The following is a 9,514-nucleotide window of genomic DNA, read 5'->3' on the forward strand; positions in this document are numbered from 1 at the left end:
TCTTTTCCGCAGACCGCAGGGAGGAGAGCATCCTTGATTCGGTTGCTTTAACTTGAAAGCATGACCCCGAGGGACCACCATAATTTGATGCCCAAGACCAAAATATAACCATCCGAGCGATCACTGGGTTATTACCCAGTATTCATGCTAAATTTCTATCAGCTTCATTCACTTATTATTGCTCTCATCTGAAGGATATAATTATATAAATTTAACTGTGACTTGCCCCACTAGACACAAATGTCAGCTACAAATTAATCAAATTATTAATATGTTCAAGACCATAAAGCTTAGATGTTTGATCATGATGAGAAGGAATTTAGTGTAGTTAGTTTTCATCTATAATGCTACATATATTCATATCAAGGTTTTGAATTAGCACAATTTCACATTTATGACTAATTGAATGTTATAATATGTGTGGTATAATAATGTTATCCACATACAAAGCAACGTCTTTACATCTTAGATATTTCTAATGCCATTACAATCCAACTATTATAAGGTGTTCCGTGCCATTATAATATATAATGGTTAATATTGACCAAGGTTGCAAGGAAGTTGCACTACACTTGGTTTAGCTAGACTTAGATTTAAATTGAACATGGCTTTGAGTCCGTCAATTGGACTATTGCACCTAGATCGAATGCAATCAAGTTCATCTTAGCTATGTATTTATGGTCCAAAGCTAGCTAATCAATTTGTGAGGGAAAGTTGCGGTCAATTATCATGAATATCATACCAAGTTAAAAAGGAGATGCTATGGTACTTTCCCTTACAATTTTTTTATAAAAAAATGGGAGACATTTCTACCATCCAATAAATGAGGTTATTTAGGAGATTTCATTTTTAGTAGGTTAGTAGGTTAGTAGGAGATTTTATTTTTATTACTCTATCTAAAAATATTATTTTATTATTTTCTCCTATCTTAGCCTTAATGCCCTATTGTGCTCTAAAAGTAGATGGTGGGTGGCGGTACTAGAAAGGAAGGATGAGAAAAAGAAAGAGGCGACGACATCAGAAAAGGAGTGGAGGTGGCGGACAAGAAAACCAATAAAAATTTGCTTGTGTATTAGGAAGTTGAGGATTGTGAGATCCTCGAATCATAACTTCATCGCACATTAATGATAGATATTCATAAGAGAATAGGATAAGAGCGCAAGCTCAATGATGGTAGGTTGGGAGCAACGTCTTCTCTCTCTCTACCCTTCTCTAGCAAGTAGATCTTGCAGCATATTAATCTTGGTAAGAGCTTTCTATCTATTTGCCTTTTTCGCCACCTCCACTCCCTCTCTAGCACTGCCGCCTCTTCCTCCATCTCGCTTGCCTCCTCCTTGCCCTTCCTCTCCAATGACGATGCAGCCACCGTCCATCACTTATGCGACAATACTGCTCCTCTTCTTTCCCCCTTTACAAGCCTCCTAGAGCATTGGCAAATAAGGCCCGAGGAAAATGGTGTTCAAGAAAAAGCCATGAAGTTCAACAGAATTATTGGATTTGTTATCCCCTTCAATACTAAAACAATCTTAAAGGTCGATATACTTACCACCCCAACCACGTGTTTAACTAACTGCAATCAGTCACCGATGGGCAAATCTAAATCATCCACATTCAATTGGATGGCTAAGGATAGGACATATAAAAGGACTCAAATACCGTTAGGCCCACAGTAGAAAAATCCTCAAATCTAATAAAACTATATAGTGCACTTTTTCCTTCAAAAAGAAGGGGAAAAAAATCGTGGCTAAGGATAAACATATAAAAAGACTCAAATATCCTTAGGCCCACTATAGAAAAATCTTCAAATCTAATAAAACTATATAGTGCACTTTTTCCTTCAAAAAGAAGGAGAAAAAAAAAATGATAAACAATTACCAAGAAAGGTTGCATTTTACCCAATGAACCCATTGGCATTCTTGCTTGATGTAGGAATTCGAGTTCCAAGCCCCAGCCCCCGTCCTCCAAGCCGAAGCGAAGCACTGCATCTGTCTCCTTTCCGTCACAGCTGCCTTCTCTTTGACAACCTAATCGCCTGATTCCTCGCATCTTTCTATGACACCGGCACACTCGCCCATTGGCAATCCATTGGAGAGATGATAGCCTGCTCTCTTGAGATAAGACTAGTCGATGGGCCAACTCGAGTTCAGGCCGATCAGAATTACACATCGTTGAGTCGCAGTCGCTAGGCCACTTGATCCCCTTCTCGAGAAGGTCTTCTAGGTGATGGTCCCACAATCTCGAGCCCCCTTTAGAGAGCAAGAAGTCCGAGAGCTATCCCCTATGGGTGCGCTGGCAGCTAGGGGTGGAAATAGGCCAGGCTTGTATTATAAAATACTAGCCTGAGCCTGGCCTATTGGATTGGTTCAGGTTTAAAACGAGACTCAACCTGATCTATTTTGTAAAATAAAAAAATTTAGCCTAGCTTGAAAGCCTATTTCAAGGCCTATAAATATTAAAGCCTTTAAATAGATCAACAGTCAAGGCCTCAATACAGGCGTAGACCTTTAAGACCTCAATACAGGCCCAAAGGCCTATCAAACATAATAATTTTCTATCTCTAATAGGCCTCAAATTATAGGAAATATAACTTGAACCAAATGGAAAGTAGAAAGTAGTATCTGAAGAACCATTTTCATAATAAAAAGCTAAAGATTTTTTCCTTTTTTTTACTATGCTACTCTTATACATAACTAAATAACCAAAGCAAAGACTCATGCTGTCACACATTGCCAATAGCCAAAATATACATAACTAACTAAAAAATTATTTTCTCGATAAAAAGCTAAAGCACTTGCACAATTGCACCTGAATATTGAATAAATAAGTTATATATATATGTGTGTGTGCGCGTGTTTGTAAAATTTATATAGGCCAACCTGCAGGCTTTTAGACCAGGCTTTGAAATTTTAGACCTGGCCTATTTATTTAAACAGATATTTTTAAAAGTCTACGTCTGGCTAATTTAGATAAATAAGTTAGACCAGGCCGATAGCAAGCCAAGCCACAGACCTCTGACAGGCCGTCAGGACTATTCCACCTCTACTGGTAGTAGAGGAGGAGGAGCAAGGCAAGAAGAGAATACGGCGGGGCTTCGAAGGAAATGAAGGGGCTTCCGATGCTGAGGATGAAGCCACCTTTGGCCACGAATTCTGATCGGATGGAGTAGAATCGTGGTGGCAGAGAGGCGTGGAACTTCTTCAATGAGAAGGATCTAGGCCAAAGTTATGGCTTGTCCCCCATGGCCACCGGTGACATCGAGGCTCGAGATATGAAGGATTAAGGTGGCGGGCAGCGTGGAGGAGGGTAGAGGTGGGGGAAAAACAGTGGGTGAGAGAGAGCTTAATTAGCGATGGTGAAGTGCTCATGCGATCCATGGAAAGATTTGAGGGAGTTGATGATGGGAAATGGGATCAGATGGCCAGAGGAGTCCTAGAGCTAAGGATCCTTCGAGTATCCAATCCAATCGATTTGAATAGATGAGTTTTACACAATTCAATTAGAATCCAGAATAGATATGAATTCTAAAAAAATATTCGATATAGATTTAGACTGAATACAGATAATGATATGTCCTGCTTCGAATCTAATATGATATAATCTTAATATATATTTCTCTTTCAAAATTATAGTTATTTTATAATAATTATATATATCCGATACAATCCAACACCTCTTCTTTATTCGATCCGATCCGACTCGCATCTCTATTTGATTCGATCCGAATAGGTCTAAGATGAATGCCGACGGAAATGGATATAAATTTTTTTTATTATAGAATAAATATAAATATTGACTGATCCGATCCTTACTTGACCCGTTGCCATCTGCATCTAAAACATGTTGGCATGATACCAGACCAAGAACCTTACCACCCTTGCCGTAATTGGAAGTTGTAAAAGTTACACCTATTATCTCCAAATTTTTTACCCAAATTATTGTACTTACTATTCATACTTGGACTTTTCACCTACAATCGGTTGCCATGAAAAAATATCAGGATCATTCGTTATAATAACAGAAAAAAATTCTACAAAACTTTCAGAAAACACCATAACAAATCCATTATTCCATTTGTTTTCCTACTCTTTTGTAGTCCTCTTGGCTTCCGAGTGTGGTTAAGATTAAGGGTCTCATTGATGGCAGAGCTTGCCACCTTCTGCACTCTTATGTTTCGTTGGGGGTATCATCGGTGCCGCCTTCCAGTTCTAGAGATGGAAATGAGAATCCACCCACTCAGAGGCCAAGATAGGATGACACTGCTCTAGAGGAGGCTACTTGGAGCAGAACTTAGGTATGGGTGGTATGGAACTCATGGTGCTAGCATCAAAGGCATCCCACTTGAGGGCTCTGCAGATCTCAAAGGCCCTCAAAGGGCATGGTGGGGACTCTCTTAATCTCATGGGTATTATCACATTGTAAATGGCTTTGAGTAGAACATGATTCCTCTATGGCCTTCTATAAGCTCATCACATATCGTTCATTTAGTTCATGTTCATGAAGTATGAACCTTCAGTTTCCAGAAGGATCGATCTCGCCTTCGGTAAGTTTTGAAAGTTTATCCAATCCGGTGGTCGCATATCAATACAATTGTTGATGGTAAAATGAGATGTTTCATTTGCTGTATTTGAAAAATTGATGAACACATGAAAATATAATATTAGTGATGATTATTTTCAACAAATACTTTCCATTAATGAAATCGAAGGTTTAGGAAAGACTTTCAAATTGATTTTATATTAACGCCATCCATTTGATTTCGAAGTTTCAAGATAAGACTCAGTCCCACAAGCATCTTAATTCCATGCATTTGATTTCGAAGTTTCGAGAGAGGACTCAAATCTGATGGGCGCACACTATTATAGCAGCGAGTGGTAAAAGCTAGTGGGTTTATTTCATATTACATGATGGTTTTGCATAAATATATTACTTATATGTATCATTTACAAAGGAAAACTGGCATCAAGTATGGAATTTCATGAAGATACTTGTCAGAAACGGCTTGAATTGTCATGAACTCAGCTTAAAGGAAATTGCTTCGTCTCCATGCAATCTGCCTGAAACTTATTCGACTTATATTTTTGTCTGCACTCTCACGGCAAAACTGCCATTTAGTCCCCTAACAAATCACCTACCCAAACTGGGTTTTCACCACTTCCGGGGGATTATGAGAGGTAAATGTAGCAGTATCCTACTTTAAAATACATAAAAGGAATAAAATCAAAATTTTAAATTAAGTCCAACGATGAAGCCATAATACAAATTATTATGTCATTTGTTTGTGCGGGTTTGGAATTTTGAACAACATGATTCATATCTTCCGTTTGTTCCGTAGGATTAACCCGTGTTGGATAATTTAAATAGGATCTTATATATTATTTTCAACATTTATTTTTGTCATGCATTTTACCGAGGAACTTGTATTATTCCAAAGCACTGGCATCCACGAATTAATTGCAGTAGAACTGCTTGTTTGGAAGGAGTTGGCCTATACAATAAAAATTAAATGGGTGGCTCCTAATCTAATTATTTGATTAGAATAAATTATATTTTTTTATTTTAAAAAATAAAAATATATTAATTTTTTAAAATTCAATTCTGACTGTGCTCCAAATATTCAAATCAGATTCTCTCAAATTTATTTTAAAAGTTAAATTTTTAAAAATATTTTTCTATTTAATTGATTTTTTAAAAATGCTCCAATCAGCTACTCGATTCATTGTGGGCCAAAAATGTCAAAAAGTATGATCCATTCTGATTCTCATCCTAATCTATTTGAATTTTTATTTCAATCTCGAATCAAATATATCTTTAAGTAACCTATTTACTTATCTGAAAGCTATGAGTGCGTAGTCCAAAACTAATTAATTAGTTTCCGATGGACAATTACATTCAATTGTTATAAATATCACATCAAGCTAAAATTTAAAAAATTAATTTTAACATGTTTGGTTGCCAAAAATAACTGATTTTAAAATAATTTATATTTAATTGAATATATATTTTTTTGAAAATATCTTGTAAACTACCTATTCTATTTTTAATAAAAAAAATTTATCTTATTTTATATATTATTTTTATTTATAAATAAAAATTATAATAACTAATTGTTGAAAATATTTTTGATCTTAGATCACGATGGAGAAAGATTTAGAGCATTGTGTTGGAAGGAATATTCATTTTTAATCATAAATTTTTTGATAGTTAAAAAATTATTTAAAAATATATTTTTTATAAATTTTTTATTTGAAAATTTTAATCAGATAGAAAAGTGTTTTTTCACTTTTTGTTAGTCATACTTGATCTCTCCTTCTGCCCCGCCGTCCTCGACCACCTAATCGCCCGATTCTTCGCCTCCTTCCACGACGCCGGCAACGGCCCCCGCCGCCGATCCGCCCGGCATAACACGGTGGAATCGCCTTCTCGCTCGAGACGGGACGAGTCACCTGCAGGAATCGCCCGATCCGCCCGGCATAACACGGTGGGCCAGCCCGAGTTCAGGCCGCAACCTTTATTCTCCGACCCGCGATCGGATTTGCACGTCGCCAAGTCGCAGCCTGTGGGCCACCTGATCCCTTTCTCGAGGAGTTTGAGGCGACACCGCGAGGGTGCGCCGGTGGCGGCAGCGGAGGAGGAGGAGGAGGAGGAGGAGGAGGAGCAAGGCGGGAAGAGAACGCGGCAGGGATTCGAAGGAAACGAAGGGGCTTCCGGCGCCGAAAAGGAAGCCTCCTCTGGCCAGGAAACCTGATCCGACGTAGTAGAATCGTGGCGGCATAGAGGCGCGGAAGTTCTTCGTCGGGAGGATCCGGCCCAAGGTTGGGGTTTTTCCCCGCTGCCGCCGGTGGCATCGATGGGCAAGATCAGGGCGATGGCGGCGGCGTGGAGGAGGGCGAGGCGGAGGAGAAAAAGTGTGCTGGAGAGTTTCGCGGTGGTGAAGTGCTCGTGGGATCCGCGGAAGTATTTGAAAGAATCAGTGGTGGAGAAGATATGGGAGAAGGGGATCGGAGGGCCGGAGGAGCTCGAGAGCTTGCAGGCGTGCTGCCTCGCCAAATACGCTTCACCCGTGCATTCCGCAGCGAAATTAATTAATTCACGTGATATTCAATTGTGATCCCCGAAAGCCGCAAAACTATATATACCATTCCCAGGTTTTGTCTAACTATTTCCTGTACGAGGTCCAAAGGACAATGCCAATCCCACGGTGGATAACACGCCACGTCATCCCTTCCCGATGGTGCGCCATGCACCGTCCATATGCTCTGCGCTTTGCCTTGGTCCATCTGCACCTGGTCCTTGCAATAATTTCTCCTAAATTATATTTCTGGCTACTTGCAAGGCTTTCTACGTTCGACCGGTTATAACCAGTTCTCTTGAAAGAAATCGGAAGTGTTCATTCTATGACGAGTACTGGCAGAAATTTCCGCAAAAATTTTAGAAAACACCACAACAAATCCCTTATTTTATTTGTTTTCCACCTTCTCTCTTCTCTAATTTCCTAGCCTGCCGTGGCTTGTTAATTGGGCTGCACTGTCTTGTGTTGTATAGGTTTGCCGTCCCTGCGCACTGTCCTACAGATGATTCATAGATCAAAATGAATTTCATCGGCATGATAAAAAAAATAAAATTTTTATTTAAAAAAAAAAAAAAAAATTTCAGAACCACACATCCATTTGCATGTAAAACTTTACAACTTGTGTATGTAAAATCAAAATTGTCATTTGAAATACATATGCAAAGTATAAACGTCATTAACGTGTAATTTTTTTCTAAAGAAAACTCGTGCCAAGTCAATCATGACTCCAGTCTTGCGCAGCTAGGATGGCTTCCCTTGAACTCTTGCCAAGCCGTCAGTTTTGCTTGTAGCCCTCTCAATTTCTGATCAGTGTGGTTCAGATCCATTGTGCGCATAGCGAAAACATAAGATGCTGTTTTTGTGTCGGTCAGAACATCGTCCACCACAAGGCTTGCTTTTGGTGATGGTAACAAAAGCTTTCAAGAAGAAGGTGGTGATCCAATTAGTTGGGAGGAGGCGCTGGCCATAGAAGAGATGAGACTAGATCCAAGAAGCAGTGGAGAGCATGGAGGCACAGATCTCATGGAGGGGTGATGTCAGTTTGGCACGTCATGCACATCCCCAAGGACTCCTGCCTGACTTTCACCACCACCTCTGGAGATGGTGGCAGTAACGAGGGCCTCGCTGATGGTGGTGCTTCCTATCTTCTACACTGATTTCGTTGGGGGCATCACCGGTTCCCCCTTTTAATACTAGAGGTGGAGATGGCAATCCACCCCCTCGAAGGCCATGACAGGATGACAACACTGCTTGGACGAGGCCGCTCAAAATAGTATTTAGGTATGGATGGTATACATGGGACTTATGGTGCAGGCATCAAAGGCATCTTCTTTGACGGCTCTGCACATCTCAGAGGCCCTCCAAGGAACAAAATATTCGTTGCAACGTTGATACCATGTCATATTTGCAACAAACCAATAAGAAGTCAGAAATCAGTGAAATACAAAGGGATAGCATGGGTATCAATCACAAGAATCAATAAAATATATTAGAATCGATGAAATATAGAGATTTTTATTAGTTTGTGACCCATATGATATTGTATCACTGTTGCAACGAATATTTTTCCCTCCAAGGGCATTGTGGGGAGTCCGTTAATCTCACGGCGAATATCACATTGTGAATGGCTCTGGATAGGCCATGATTCCTCCGTGTCCTTTTATAAAGCTCATTGTATGTGTCCCTCAATTAGTTTATATTCATGAAGCTTCAGTTTCGAAAAGGATCTCTCTTTCAGTTTTGTTGGAAATAATTTCGTATTGATCGAAGACGTGAAACTTACAAAGATACCTCGAGCCCCACCAAATTCTTTTGATTTATTTGCTCCAGCTACTGATCCAAATCTTTAGTTGCGGTCCTTACTTCGACAATTCATCTTCACCGATCCTTGATGCTAGTCGATATAGCAAGAAGCTGATCCTATTTGATTCTCTTTCAAAATTCAAATGATCCCGATATGATAGCTGGTCACAGAAAAGATAAGGAAGAAATAACAAAAATATCTCTCCAAATAAGAAAAGAATAATAGCCACATCTTTCCGGATAAGTCAAGGTTAACCGTTTGATTCTTTTTCGTCTTTACGGTTTTTCAGCCTCCGTCTATAAATAAAGATCTATAGGGATCCTCAAAGTATGAAATCTTCTCTCTCCACTCCTTCTTTTCTGTTGTTAGATTTTTTACTTGAACATCGGAGAGTCTCCGTCGAAGTCATCTTTGATCGAATATTTTTCTTGCAGATTTTATAGTTGCCGTCCGGCCGTCACCATCCAACTCCAGTCAAATCTAATCTTGAGATCGATTTCTGCATCAACAAGTTTTATATCGATGTTGTGTGCTCAGTTTTGAAGGTTTGAAAGATAATTCAATCCGATGGCCGCACTTCAATGCATTTGTTAACATTACAAGGAGCCATTTCATTTATTTTATTCAAAAATTTTGATGAA

General features: G+C 39.3%; 1 pseudogene; it reads left to right on the plus strand.

The window, feature by feature from the left end:
* Positions 1-4,975: 4,975 nt before the first annotated feature.
* Positions 4,976-8,104, plus strand: LOC109505910 (uncharacterized; annotated as a pseudogene).
* The last annotated feature ends 1,410 nt before the right edge of the window (positions 8,105-9,514 follow it).

The sequence above is a fragment of the Elaeis guineensis genome, chromosome 2 (assembly GCF_000442705.2).
Source record: "Elaeis guineensis isolate ETL-2024a chromosome 2, EG11, whole genome shotgun sequence".
Taxonomy (NCBI): Eukaryota; Viridiplantae; Streptophyta; class Magnoliopsida; order Arecales; family Arecaceae; genus Elaeis; species Elaeis guineensis.